Genomic DNA, 14,526 nt, shown 5'->3' with positions numbered 1-14,526 from the left:
GCTGAAGCAGCTAAGAACTCCTAGGCCTGGGAAATCACTTCCTTTGCCCAAGGCTGCCAGGCCCATGCCCACTGAAAGTACTTCTCAGCACACAGGGCAGTTTAACACATTTTCAAATTGGTTCCTCCCACCTTAGACCCACATCTACATTCCCTGATCCTAGAGAAAGGTCATCACTGTTTCCCTTCTCAGGTCTTATCCCCCAAAGGACCCTTCCCACTCTCCATGAGCTGATTTAGATTGAAGGGGGTACTGCTGAGCAGCCTACCACTCTTCCCCAAACTGGGCCACCTCTATTACAAGGCAGAATGTGTCAGCAGCAGCCCCTGAAAGACTGCTTCTATAGGCACTGGGGGAACCAGTTCATTCTACCCCTGGGCAGGGCCAAAGCTCTAGTCCATCAACTATAGCTCCACCCCTTTCTCTTTCCTCCCCATCTCTCCTTACTCAACCTCAGAAGTCAAATTAGGAAGGAGAGGGGAAACAAGCATTTATTAAGTACGTACTATGAGCAGGTGCTGTGCAAAAGAGCTTTACAAATATTTCACTTGATTATTTTAGCAGGAGTCCAACTGAGAATCCACTCTGGCTCACACTTGGTCAGAAGGCTCCACCCTAACCTTCATTAGGATGGTCAGTGGTATCAAAGGTTGGTGAATTTTCTTTCTATTGAGGTAAATTTCCATACTTTGGATAAATCTCTGCTCCCAGGCAAACAAACCTGTCTCCTGTACTGATTATAGCTCTGCTCCTAACTCCCAGTCCAGTGCCTTTTCTTCTACACCAGCTAGTGAGACGACATGGTACTAGGATAGTACACTGTATTTGGAAACAGAAGACCAAAGCTGGTTGACATTGGGTAAATCACTTTACTCCTGTAGGCCTCAGGTTCCTCATTTGTAGAGTGATGGGGTTGGGCTATATGGCCTCTAAGGTCTTTTCCAGTTCTAAATCAATTGGTCCATTGAGGAAGAAGTTGGCCTAGATAATGAAGTCTCTGAACTAGGAAGGATACTTATGTTTTCACTGTGAAGTCTCTAAGCACGCAGTAAGAAAACGAGACACTAATGATGAAGCTCCTAATTAGGTCAAGTTATGGAAAATCACTAAGAGGGTACATTTCACTCAATGGTGAGATTCCCTAAAATAAAGGAGAGGGGGCCATGGAAGCAATAAGGGTTTGCCAGATAAGAACCTACTGCCAGATTCTGATTTACCATGGGTGAAGATCCCATGCACACTTTATACCATGGTATAGCCTGAATCGTCCTGGCAAGTCAGGGCCAAGCCACTCAGTTTTGTTGTCAATTTAATTATGGCTTTATAGCTAAACTATCACTACATAACCTGAAGTCTACAAATGTGGTCCTGAAGACTCTGGCTTTGTCTGTTCAAAGGTTTTCTGGTGTTGATACTGTTGCCTGAGTGGCCGTGGGCTCAGCAGTTTTGTGGGGGCTCTTGAAACTCCACCAGATCCCTCCCTGCCTGCCTGCCATAGATACATACTGCCTCAATGGATGCAACTGACTTGATAAGCACTCAGGGCAAGGTGACAGCAGCATAGCCCCTCCTATCAGCAATGGATAAAGAACTGGCCTCCAATCCAAGAAGATCTGGGTTCAGGTCCCATCTGCCACATACCAGCTGTGTGACCCTGTACAAGTCACTCAACTTCTAAGTGCTCCAGATAGCTCTCTAAAAGTATAAGACAAAGAGACGTCAACTTGTACCCATAGAGGGTGTTTTCTCACTTAGGAGTTCCCTACTCCAGTGAAATAAGTCTAATCCCTATCTCTATCCTTTATTTGTATCTGTTCTCTCCACTCCACCCAGCCCAAACTCCAAAAGGGCAGGAACACCGTCTTTGCATTTGCAGTGCCTGCTATGGTGCTTGGCACAAAGTGGGTGCTTAATGAATAAATGTGTGCTGGTTGATCATTTCTGTTCCCCAAGATATCAGGTCTACCATGGAAATGGCCTGCCTGGTCCATGTATGGTACAGAATATACAGGTCCCATTTGTGGGCATGATCTCATGTTCACAGAGTCTCTAGCAGGTCAACATGTTGATGAAACTTGATTAATCAGAAACTTGAATGAGGCAAAATGATGAGGCACTATCTTTACTAGTGTAACATCCTATTACAATAATTAAATTAAGTCATCTTAAGTGTAATGGCAATATAATGGTAAGAGTATACTAGGCAGTCAGTGGAACAAAACCAAACCCCTAGACAAGGAATCAATTCCCCTCAAAGCCAAAGTAGGCCAAGTTCATGCACTTTACAAAGTGCCTGCCAATCTGCCCCTTTCAATACAAACCCAAATCGTAAAAGGAAGAGTGAATGTCAGAGTGAACAAACAGCTGGCATACATAAAATGAACCCAACCTAGCCTTTTCTTTTATATGCTCACAGGGAGTTGATCGCTTTATTGTTAGGAAAAGTTAGCAGTAATAATCAGTAATTAAAACACAGCATTCTAATTTTTTAAAATTATATCTATTGAGACAATAAGGTTTTTGCAAAGTTCCCAACATGTGGCTGACCTCAATGACTATTATAACATGGAAAAATAATAAAAATGCCTCAGGGACATTTGCTTTAAGGGAAAAGCTGAATTAAGCTTCCCTAATTTAAGGACAATTATTGGCCAAACTTCTTGAAGGTTGGGAGTTGATTTCTGCCTTTGAGTTAAGCTCCAATTCCTTTCTATTTTGAAGGTTGTTGGGTTTCTGGAAGGGACCCCTATAAATCAATAAACATTTATTAAACACCTACTATCGTCAGGCAGTGTGCTAAATGCTAGGGATACAACAAGAAGCAAACGTCAGTCCCTGCCCACAGGGAGCTCACAATCTAACGGGGAGAGGACATGCAAATAGATGCATTCAAAGGAAGCTACATACAGTACAAATAGGAAACAATTAAAAGAGGAAAAGCAGTGGAATCATTATTTACTTTTTAATTCCTTAGCAGAAATTAGCAGGAGTGGGGCACATCACAGAAGGATCACCCCAAGAAGGAAGAACTTCTGAAAAGGGGAAGTAGGAGAAGTTCATGGCAAACTTGAACCTCAGTCCAGATGACTTTCTTGTCTGTTGTTGCCTGGAGCCAGTCCTAGCAAAAGGAGAGAGCAAATTTGAGAGCCAAGGTAATGAGAGCAGCCAATGAGAGCCCATTGTCAAATCTGGGGGATGAGGGATTTGAGAAAAAAAGGGTGGGAGGCCCTACCCTTTAGGACACAAAAGGAAGAAAAGAGCTAACTAATGGGGATCACAGAAAGTGACTAGAAGCCAGCCAAGCAATTCCAAGAAAAGAGCTTCAGGTCAGTAAGAACCTTTCTTCTTGGAGGCTGTTGAGCTCTGGCCAGATGCTTTGTAATGCACAGGCAAAAGGAGATGAGAAAATGCCAAAAATCTCAGCAACAGGAATTCTTTCATCCATGAACAAACATTTATTAAGAGCCTAGCACACAAAAGTCTGAGGGCAGTTTTAAGCTACAAAAACTTCTCCAAGCCTACTACCACACTCAAACTTTCACTGGACACTGTGCTAAGAAATGAGGTGCAAAGACCAAAATGACAAAGTCCTTGCCCCTTAAAAGCCTACATTCTGCTAGGGAGTGGGGCACAATATTTATTCAAATAAATAAACACAAGGTAATTGTTGGAGGGAGAGAAGTCTCACAGTTACTTCTGGCTTAGAGTTCAGAACATAGAAGAGGATCTTCTGGTGCAAGACCTGCATTCTAAGTGAAATCTTTTTGGGTCTTGGCCTAGAATTTCATTGGTGTGAGGGACTCTTGGTAATGAAACTCCCTCAACCAATGCAGAATGGCAATTGTTCTATAGTTTCTAATATTAAAGAGTTTTCTGAGGCATTTAGAAGTGATATGACTTTCTCAGGGTCACACAGCCACTAAGTGTCTGAAGCAAAATTTGAATCCAGATCTTTCTGACTCTGAAGTGAACTCTCTATCTACCTATAACAGTTGGAGCCCTATGACAGACAAAATGACCCTAATTAAGTCTTTCTTAACCACAGGATTCTAAAATTGTCAACAAGTAGAATTCAAATGGAGGCAACAAGGGGTCACAATGGCTAGAGTGCTGAGCCTGGAGTCAGGAAGACTACTGTCCCTGAGTTCAAGTCTAGCCTCAGATACTTACTAGCTGTGTGACCCTAGGCAAGTCACTTCACCTTGTTTGCTTCAGTTTCCTCATCTGTCAAATGAGCTGGAGAAGGAAATGGCAAAGCGCTCCTGGATCTTTGCCAAGAAAACCCCAAATGGGGTCACAAGGAGTTCAAAATGACTGAAAAACAACAACGTCTGGCTTGGTAAAAAGCAGTCAAACTGCTTACTGGTAAACTTTAAGCCTCAATTTCTGTGTTAGTGGCTAATCTTTATCATAGTTGCCCGCTGATCTTTTTCTAGTTATTTTTCCTTCATTACTTTATTTTTTAAAGAGAAACATGTTATTTTTAATCTTTTAAAAATCACTTTCTTAGGGGCGGCTAGGTGGCGCAGTGAGTAGAGCACTGGCCCTGGAGTCAGGAGGACCTGAGTTCAAATCTAACCTCAGACACTTAACACAAAACTAGCCCTGTGACCTTGGGCAAGGCACTTAACCCCAATAGCCCTACCTTCCGCCCTCCAAAAAGCAAAAAAAAAAAAAAAAATCACTTTCTTGTGAGTTTTATAAGGCAAACTGACTGAAATCAAGGGATGTTTTCAAGAAGTCTTTTGTGACTCCAAACCTTAAAAAAAAAAAAACACAGAATTTATCATTAAAATTAATTAAATTAGAAAGTGAAATTCTACCCAGGCCATCTTCTTGCCATCTACTATTCATTGGAATAGTCTCCCAACAGACCATTGAATCCTACCATCTTCCCTACCACCACATATGGAGTTTCCCTCCCTTTCTGGAACCCAAACCAAACTGCTACTGGACAAGTATGATCAACCAAAACCACTTTTTCCCCATTCACTATCTGTGACTTCCCAAACCAATATACCCCTTCCTGCTCCCCATTGCCTGTATGCATTATCTCTTTCTCCTGACCCCGTTCTTGACTTTCTGGACTTCAGATCCATGTTTCTGTTGCTGTCTCATCTGGGAACATCCCTCAGCCTCTGGGACCTTCTCACCCTAGAACATTCAACCACTCCTGTGACCTTACTCTGAAATATCTTTCTGCAAGGCCCACCCCCTTCTCTCATTGAAGTTTCTCCTAGGGTTTCCATTTTGTGGAGCAGCCTTTGTGGCCAGCCTTTATTCCCTTTGCAGGCATGCTCCCTGGGGTGTACTAGAGTCAACTGAAACAGCTCACAAAAGCCAATTTTAAAATTCTCAGTGTGCACATATTCACCTTGGAAACCAGTAAATGCTACATATTAGGACTTGATTTACTGTCTTGTTGACTTTCTAGATTTAAGAAAATGATGGAGAAATGTTAATAATGCAGATTAAACTTTAAAATGAGTCATGCTTACATTTTATTTTTCAGAGAGATTCTTGTTAAACACTGACAAGCACACCTCTGCCTATTCTTGCATTTATGGACTTCAAAACCATGTTCCCTCACCTGGTACCTTCATTCCAACCTATAAGATCATAAGGTATCATTTTGCTTTGATATTTATCCTTCTTTCAGTGAATTTTATTTTGGTGTCTATTTATGGCCAGAACTGCCACTGCTATTGCCTTCCCTCTGATATCACCTCCCATTTACATTTGATAGATCTTGTATTTACCTAGGTGTTTAATCACTGTCTCCCCCATTAGAATGTTAGCTTCTTGAAGTCAGGACCCCTGGTTTTGCCTTAATTGTATCCGGCAAGGCTCAGAGCCCTGCCTGGCACATAATAAGCTTTAATAACTATTTGCTGCTGTTATCATTGGCACAGAGTTCTTGATAACTGTGCCAATAGGTTGCAAATTCTAAGAGGTTCTACCAAGCTGGGACGATTTTCAATAAAAAAAATTGTGTGTCGTTGATCCAAGGACCAAGGCTAACTTAGCTCTGAATGGATCTTTACCAGAAGGTTGGCCACCAAACAATGGACAGTTTTGATCATAGCAACTGATGAAATCATCTACTAAAATGTGAAAGGGTTGCAATCAAATTTACATATGTATTTTCAAATAGAAAAACTGTTTTGAAATATTTGCCTCCAAAATAAAAGCATAGTATCTTTCCACTAGAAAAGAGTTACATTTAAATGCTATACTGCCTCTCTTCAATTTCTGGACACAGTCTTAAAAATCTTGAACTTTCTAGGGGTGTTAAAATCTTTACTGAACTATGTTCTTGGTGCTCTAGGCAACAATGCTGTTTCCAAAAATCTCTGTTACAATATTTATTATTAAGGCTGGCAAGGAGAAGTCTCTGATTAAAGAGATATTCCTTACATAAATAGCAGCAATAGATAAGCCCTCAAGTCCTGTGCAATATGCCAGGAGAGGTGCCTGGAATGCTAAGCAGGAAGCAGAGCTATAGAGCATTCAGATTTTTGCCTCAGATCTAATTTGAAAAACTTCAACACAAGCTCACTCCAAGGAGAAATTGTATTAAGCACAAACTCATTTATTTTTTTCTGCTGATGAACACAGCCATGTGAACAGCTGATAAAGTTAAGCTGTCACTCTTTGCAAGAGGGTGTCAGGAATGCAAACTTATGAGCTTAAATTTCAAACTTCATAATTACCCTATTTGTTAATGAAATTATGAGTTTGTTGTTGCTACTGCTTTCATCAATGCATTGGGCTAAATGGGCTTTTTGAGGGTTCTGTTTTGTCTTTTAATTGTCATGTTTAGGGCAACTGGCAAGGAAGAGTACTCCAATAAAAAGAATATATATTTCCTGTAGCATCCTTTGGGAAAATGATTGCAATCCTGGATGATATGTGCATTTCTGGAAGAGTGTCAAAAACACTTAACAAACCAGTTCTCAGCATGGGCATGCTGAGTAAGCGGGTTTAAAATCTGTGTGAGAATGTTTGTGGCAGAATTCTTGGCTGTCTCCTATTACTGTTTTAGAAATAAGCAATCCATTCTCAGGGCATCTCCTAATGGGCCTCCAATTCACAAGATCCTTCAATTAACACACCAGAGTGTATGTTAAAGCTATAAATGAGCCACAAATATCATTTTTAAAACCATTATGACTACAAAAATTTTAATCAGCGCCCCAAACATGTCCAGTTCACATTCATACTATTTTATCTTCTTTCTACAAATCTATTCCTGCCCCTGCTATTATTCCTCTCTCACTAGAGACTAAGATAAGAATACAATCCTACATATTCAGGATCTCCATGAAAGCAATAAAAATCAAAGTTAACAAGTTCAAGATATTAATTTTCTCATTAGGCCTGCTTCCTGGTTTCTTTTAGGCCTCAGACACCTATGCTAACTTGAAACAATGCTATAAGGAAAACCCATTTAAACCTGGTTGTACACTATTGTGTAAGCATGCATGTTGCATGATTCATATTATTAATAATATTTATAGTACTAAAGGGGAGACCAAACAGTACAATGAAAACAATGTCCCATTTTAAGTTTTGACACAAATGTTGTGAAGGAAATGCTGTTTTATAGGTATGGAAAGGGAAGTTTAAAGAACTGAGGTTTTAGAGCTAGAGCTTAGAGATCATCAAATTCAACCCTTTCATTTTACTATGAAGAAACTGAGGCCCAGGGAGGGCAAGTATGGCATGGTATGGTGTGCAGCATGGCATGGTGTGGCATGGCATGGTATGGTATAGCATAACATAGCATAGTAGAACTATATAGATCAGAGTAACAATAGCCGTCGGTATATGTAGGTCATTTTAACTAGATAAAATGGATAGTTGTTCTAGCTGTCCTAATTATAAGAACCACTCCAGGTAATGCAAGTAAAAACACTGACTTTTTTCTTTAAGTCTGAGCTATCTAATAGGCAAAGCCAGCCTCAAATTCTGTAAATAATGAGCAGATATGGCCTTTACTCTAAGGAGAGTGATCTACAGGATGACTCTTAGAAATTCTCTTTTTTTTTTAAAGAACCAAACACATAATGGCAACAGACATGTCAGAGAAAGATAGAAAAGCAAACAGGATATCTTCCTATTTCAGTACAAGGACAATATGGGGAAAGGTATTGCACACAGCTATCACCACCTACTGGAAACAAAGATAAATGATCCTCTGGGCAGCAAACGCACTGTTACTAATATAATTGCTGTGGTTCAAATGTTCCAGCACAAAGCAATGAATCAGCATTACCCGGGCATACTCTGGTCTTTACTCAGTAAACAAAGGAGCTTACTATAATGAGGTTTAGCTCTAAGCTGTTAAAGATTTACTGGATATAGAAATACTTGGATTGTTTTAAGAAAATAACACTAGTAAAACACAAAATATTATATACCACCAGATTTATATAATGTGAATCTACTGTATGTTTGTATAGATGCCTTATCGATATAGATGTATTTGGAGTCTTCTGTTTCTGACTAAAATAAAATATTGCTTGAATTAGTGAATGATGAAGGATTTATTAAATACTTACTATGGTAATAAACCCTAGGAATACAAATACAAAAGTAGGATGGTTCCAATGATCTCAAGGAACTCACATTCAAATTGTGTGCACGACACACCTTGGTGGGTTTCCCTGCTGGTAGGAGGGGAGGGCGCAATCATCCTACGGTGGATCATACGGTAATACCTAAGGGGTCTGGAGGGTGTGCAGGCAGAGCTAATGGTCAGGTTCTATGCTCCTTCCTCTTCCTGGAAGGATTATAGTGAGAGACTGTCTGCTTCTTAAAGCACTGTGAACAACAATATTCGCCTGTCAAGGGGAGGTAAGCTGGAAATGAGAGAGACACCAAAACCAACAAACTGTTTCTTACTTCACCTTACTGCTCCACTCCAAGTTCTTTGAAGCTTCTGTTTCTAGGAAGACAAAGCTTAACAGAGCTACAACAATATTTATAAACATTGCCAGGCATTCTCATCTCAATTCACTTTCTGTCTGACAAAGTAACACAAACCAACAGACAAGGCTTCTGTCTGAGAAATCAAACACAAATCAACAGTAAAGTCCTCTTTCAGGACTTCTGTAACAGCAGTACAGTCTTCCTTCAGGACTTCTGTCTAAAAACAACAGACAGGGTGCCTTTATCTGACAGACCAACAGACAGAGTGCTACAGAATCATAGGAGACTAGTAGCAAGACTAGGTCAGGATAACTGGTGACCCTAGGTGCAGTAGGAGACATTGGTCTTTTTAAGCTAAGGTCTCTCCAAGGTCTCAATTTGTCTGAAGTAACACACCTTCAGTAATTAAAGGCTAGGTAAAAATTGAGGCCAAAGATGACCTAATTTGCTTTCACAAGAGAATCAGTCTGGGAGGGGAAGACCCTCAGAGTTTCTGGCTAGCATTGAAACAACTGTTATTTACCTGGCTAAAATTAACAGATAACAAAAAGAAGAAAAGAATGAATATAGCTTGAGTTCTACTTTTTGTTAAAAAATTCTAGAGTATGACAAGTGAAATTCAACATAGATCGACAAGGGCAAGTACTTAAAGAAAAAGATTCCAAACTGTATTTTCCTGGGATGATAAGCTCTGGGTTGACTCAACCCTGGAAAAAAGATCTAAGACACCCTAAGGAGCCATTGATTTAAAGGATTGATTGCTTCAGGGTCACAGTTCTGGGCCTCATCAGGATAGTAAGTAGAAACAAAAAAGAAAATGTTGTCCTTTTACTCTCATACAAAACCATGGTACATCTGCCCTGGAAATATTCATAAAATTCTGTCCACCAGACCAGGACAGAAGGCGCAAAAGGAAGTTTGTACCTAAAATACATGCTCTTCAGCTTAGCACTGAAGACCCTGCAACTTGGCTCCAGCCTACTTTACCAGACATTTCACACTATTCCCTTCATACAGCCTATGCTTCAGCTAACCTCGACCACAAACCATTTGAATGAACTCAACATTTCATCTCCTATCTACCCATTCATACCTATGATGTAATCATTTAATGAATAAGCATTATTATGGGTCTATTGCATGTCAAGCACTATTAACTGTTAAGGCTACAAAGATAAAAACTATATAGTTCTTACCCTCAAGATGCTAGCATTCTATGGGAGAGCACCATGTATGTGAATAATTATATGCAAAATATTTAGATAGTCAAATAGTGTTTTTGGATGAACAAACTTGTAGGGCATCCCTCAGTCTGACACTTGACTTGTTCTCAAATTTAATTTTATTAACCTGAGTTCTATAATGATCCAGGGACACATTTGGATATTTCTTTTCTAATTAATAAAATTGCAACTGCTTTCTCACTAGGTAATTAATGAGCTGGACCCTCAGCCCTGGATCATCAAACATTATTTACTGGATACAAAAACCTCCTTTCCCAAAAGTAGTTACTTATATACAATTAACAAATGAAATCAAAAGTAAATTGATAGTAACTATTTATAATATTTTGGCTACAAGAAAGTTGATAGCTAGTCACCTAAAACCCTCAGTATAACAGTAGATGACCCCTCTTCACTGACAGAAACAGTTTCACCATTCATGTCACTCCACATACTAATTAAAATCTCATATTTCTTTTCAAGATTAAATTTAAATCCAATTTCTGAGAAAATGAGTTACAATGCTGTTTCCTCCCTTTCTACTCTATTCAGTGATAATAATGATGATAATAATGATAGCTAACCACTAAGCCACTTAGAACAGCTTGCATGAAAACAGTTCTTAGAACAGTTAGAATCCTAACCATGACTATCAATCCCCACCCTCAGCTTGTGTCAAGGACCAGAAACAGCTTTTAGCCCCAAACCAATCAAGACAGGACCCTCATTAACATCGTATAAATATGATGAACTCCCTAGAGCACAAGTCAGGCCTTTGCCTGGTATCCCCTGGGAAATGCCTCTCTAGGAATGCCTAGAGACCTCCCTTGACTACCCCCTAAAGTCATAGACTCACCCACCTACTTCCCTGTCTAATGACTATATAAGCCCTCTGTCCTCACATACCTGCAAGCAGCCAGTCTTCTGATCTGCTTGGTTCCACTTGCTTTCTGCCACAATTAAGCTCTCTTCCAAACTTGAGTTGGGCCAAGTGTTTTACTCAAGACTCAAACAATAAAAGAACTCCTACTGTAGAGTCAGGGTCATCTCTAAATAGAAAAACAAAACTTTTATTTTTGGAAAAAGTTCTTGTTAACATGGCATTCTAATGGACCCCCTACTCATATGTACCTCTCAGAATCCTAAAGCAGTTCTTAACCTGCAGTCCATGAACTTGTTTTTGAAAAATAATTTGATAACTGTATTTCAATATAATTGTCTTTCTACATCATTCTATGATTTTATTTTATGCATTTCAAAACATTTTTTTTTTCTCAGAGACTGCCAAAGAGTCCAGAACACACACAAAAAAGTCAAGAACTCCATCATGGAAGTTAGTGCTTATCTTCAAATTATTTACCTACTTGACTATTGTTTCCATTCAGTAAAATGTGAAATTCTTTTAGGTCAGGGTCTATTTTTCATTTTAGTTTTGTCTCTTTTGAAAATAAAGTAATATATTTGGGGACTGACTCCTAGATCCAAAGAAATTTTTTTGAGCCCTAACTTGTTTGCTGTTTAATTTTTGTCTCGTAGCCCTTTGTGGGATAATGTGTTGTTTTGCATTGCAAGCTCCCAGAGGACAAAGGCTGTGTGTCTGTGTTACTTTTCAATATGATATGGAGAGATAGGGTAACTTAATCGGTAGTATTTGATGTCACTAACCTGTCATTATCATCAGGTTCTTTCACCTGGTGCAAGGCAGAAGTATTAGGTTAATTGTGGTTGTTGGTCACCTGTGAGAGAAGTAAGACTCAATTCTCCTTTTACCACAGTGAAGTTCGTAAATTTGTGGAGTAGGAGAAAAGGTACCTTAGTGATGTGTATACAAAAGTGCCCTAAGAGTTAAAAATAATATCAAGGGTTGCTTTAGTACCTTGGGAAGCCCTCCTGAGCCTGAGAGCATCCTAAAGTAAACTTTCCCCTTGTCCTGGATCATAAAATTCCTTGTCTCCCCCCCACCCTATCCTGGGTCATAAAATTTCCTGGCTTCCTTATCTTGTGTCATTCATCTTCTTCAACCTGTCCCTAAATCTCCAACCCTAATTAAAAACTCCCATTAGAAACCTTATAGGCTATGTAGCTTTCTGGCTATATAAATCTGGTCCTTTTTCTATATCATTGCCTTTGTTTAGCTCCTTGCTGAATCTCAGCTTTTGCATTAATAAAGCTCCCTTTGGCTAAAGAGAATGTCTGATTGAATTCTTTCAAAACTAAACCAACTCTCCCAACTCTGACTTCGGCATTAGGATGAAGAAAGGCCAGGAAAGCAAACACCTCTAAATTATCTACCCTAATTACTCCCTCCCCCCCCCCATAGCTCTGATAATGATTAAGCCAGCACCTAAGCCACTTTATAGGAATTCGTGTGCTACTTGGGAAAACCTGCAAGGTGACACAGAGGGATAGCCTAAGTCTAAATAACTGTCGAACTCCATTCCTCTTAGTCCTAGTACTCACTGAACACCCACATCATGATTTTTAATCATAATGTCAACTTCTCACCTTCTGTCCTTCATCTCTATGGTCCAGACCACAGCCAGGTCAGCCTCAGACTTTTCTTCTGTTGGCACCATCCCCATCAGAGGACTGTCAGTAGTCTGGGTGCAATGGGCCCCATCCCTACGTCCTAGCTGTAGCAGATCCAGAGAATCACTGTCCTTAGGAGAGAAAGTTCAGGATGCTTAAGTAGTATGTTGACACAAACTCTTCTCCTTTGGCCATTTCAAAAACTTGGTTGTGATTCAGATTCTGAAAGGATAGCTACAGGATCCAGACCTGAAAGACAATAAGGTTCAGATCTCTTTGAGGCATTAACTGTTTTCTTTTTTAATCCCTAAAGTGGTCAGAAACTTCCAAAGGCTTTTCTAATTCCAGGAGAAAAACCATCCAGTTTGGGATCAAATTCCCATTGCTGGATGGTGTGGTAGAGGAGGAGATGAGTAGGTAGTAAAGAAGAGGTTTGATGAAATGAGAGCAGGTGAAAGGGTCATGAAACACAGAAGCATCAGATTAAAGAGCTGGAAGGGAAGTTAGAGGTAGCTAGAATAACACCCCCACTTTACAGATGAAGAACTGAGACTCAAACAGAGTAAATGACTTGATCACCCACCCAGTGCGGTCTAGACTGGAATCCCAATCAGGGCTTACTTTACTACATTAGAATCCCCGGATTTACTATTGATTAGAGAAATGCAAATCAAAACAACTCTGAGGTACCACATCTCACCAGTCAGATTGGCTAAGATGACAAAACAGGAAAATGACAAATGCTGGAGAGGATGTGGGCAAATTGGAACACCAATGCATTGCTGGTGGAGTTGTGAAATGATCCAACCTTTCTGGAGAGCAATCTGGAATTATGCCCAAAGGGCTATAAATAATTTCATATCCTTTGACCCAGTATTACCATTCCTAGGGTTATATCCCAAAGAGATCACAGAAGTCAGAGGAAGACCCATATGTACAAAAATGTTTATAGCAGCTCTTTTTGTAGTGGCAAAGAATTGGAAATTAAGGGGGTGCCCATCAATTGGGGAATGGCTGAACAAGTTGTGGTATATGCATGTTATGGAATACTATTGTGCTATAAAAAATGAGGAGCAGATGGACTTCGTATTTACCTGGAGAGGCTTATATGAACTGATGCTGAGTGAGAAGAGTAGAACCAGGAGAAATTTGTACACAATTACAGACACAACGTATGTGTGATGACCAACTTTGATAGACTGGACTCCTCTCAGCAATGCAGTGATATAAGTCAATCCCAAAAGACTCATGATGGAGAGAAATGTGTGCAGCTAGAGAAAGAACTAGAAAGAACTGAGTTTATATCCAGATGGAAGCAAAATACCTGATCTTTTTCCTTTTCTTGTTTGGTTTTATTTCCTCTTTACCATTTTTCATTCCATCTGAGCCAATCCGTCTTTATAACCTGACTAATGTATAATGTGAAAGGTTTTACAGATCCTATATACTTGACTATATGCCAACATGGTAGGGAGGGGAGGAAGGGGAACAAAATGTGAAACTCAAAGAATTGTGGAATTGAATCCTATAAACTACAAAACAAAAAAAATAAATAAATAAAATTTAAAAAAATTTTTAAAAAAAGAAATCCCCAGATTTAAAAGTAATTGTCTTTGTTATGGAAAAAACCCTCCTAAATTAAGCCAATCAATTAGAATTGGGCATAAATAGAACCAGAACACCTCTTTAAACCCAAAGCTATTGTGAGGGACTTGGTCCCAACCTAAGAAATGTGTTCAGAGGAGGAGCTCTCTCTGAAGGGAAATTCTGAGGGTCTAGAAGCAGAGGGCATGCCCCACACACCTCTGAGAAGCAAAGGTATCAGTGGACAGACCAAGAA

The 14,526-nt window shown here is 39.7% G+C and overlaps 1 long non-coding RNA gene across 1 annotated transcript; it reads right to left on the bottom strand.

The window, feature by feature from the left end:
- Nucleotides 1–2,106: 2,106 nt before the first annotated feature.
- Nucleotides 2,107–12,930, bottom strand: LOC138145459 (uncharacterized). The gene is made up of 3 exons (XR_011164234.1): nucleotides 12,663–12,930; nucleotides 11,064–11,206; nucleotides 2,107–3,118 (listed from the first exon to the last, which is right to left on the bottom strand). It is a non-coding gene; the product is annotated as an uncharacterized lncRNA (long non-coding RNA).
- Between the last annotated feature and the right edge of the window lie 1,596 nt (nucleotides 12,931–14,526).

The sequence above is a fragment of the Petaurus breviceps genome, unplaced genomic scaffold, assembly GCF_028583685.1.
Source record: "Petaurus breviceps papuanus isolate PSGF00001 unplaced genomic scaffold, PetGlider_PUasm1.0 90740, whole genome shotgun sequence".
Classification (NCBI taxonomy): Eukaryota; Metazoa; Chordata; class Mammalia; order Diprotodontia; family Petauridae; genus Petaurus; species Petaurus breviceps.
This window is presented reverse-complemented; position numbering and strand designations above follow the sequence as displayed.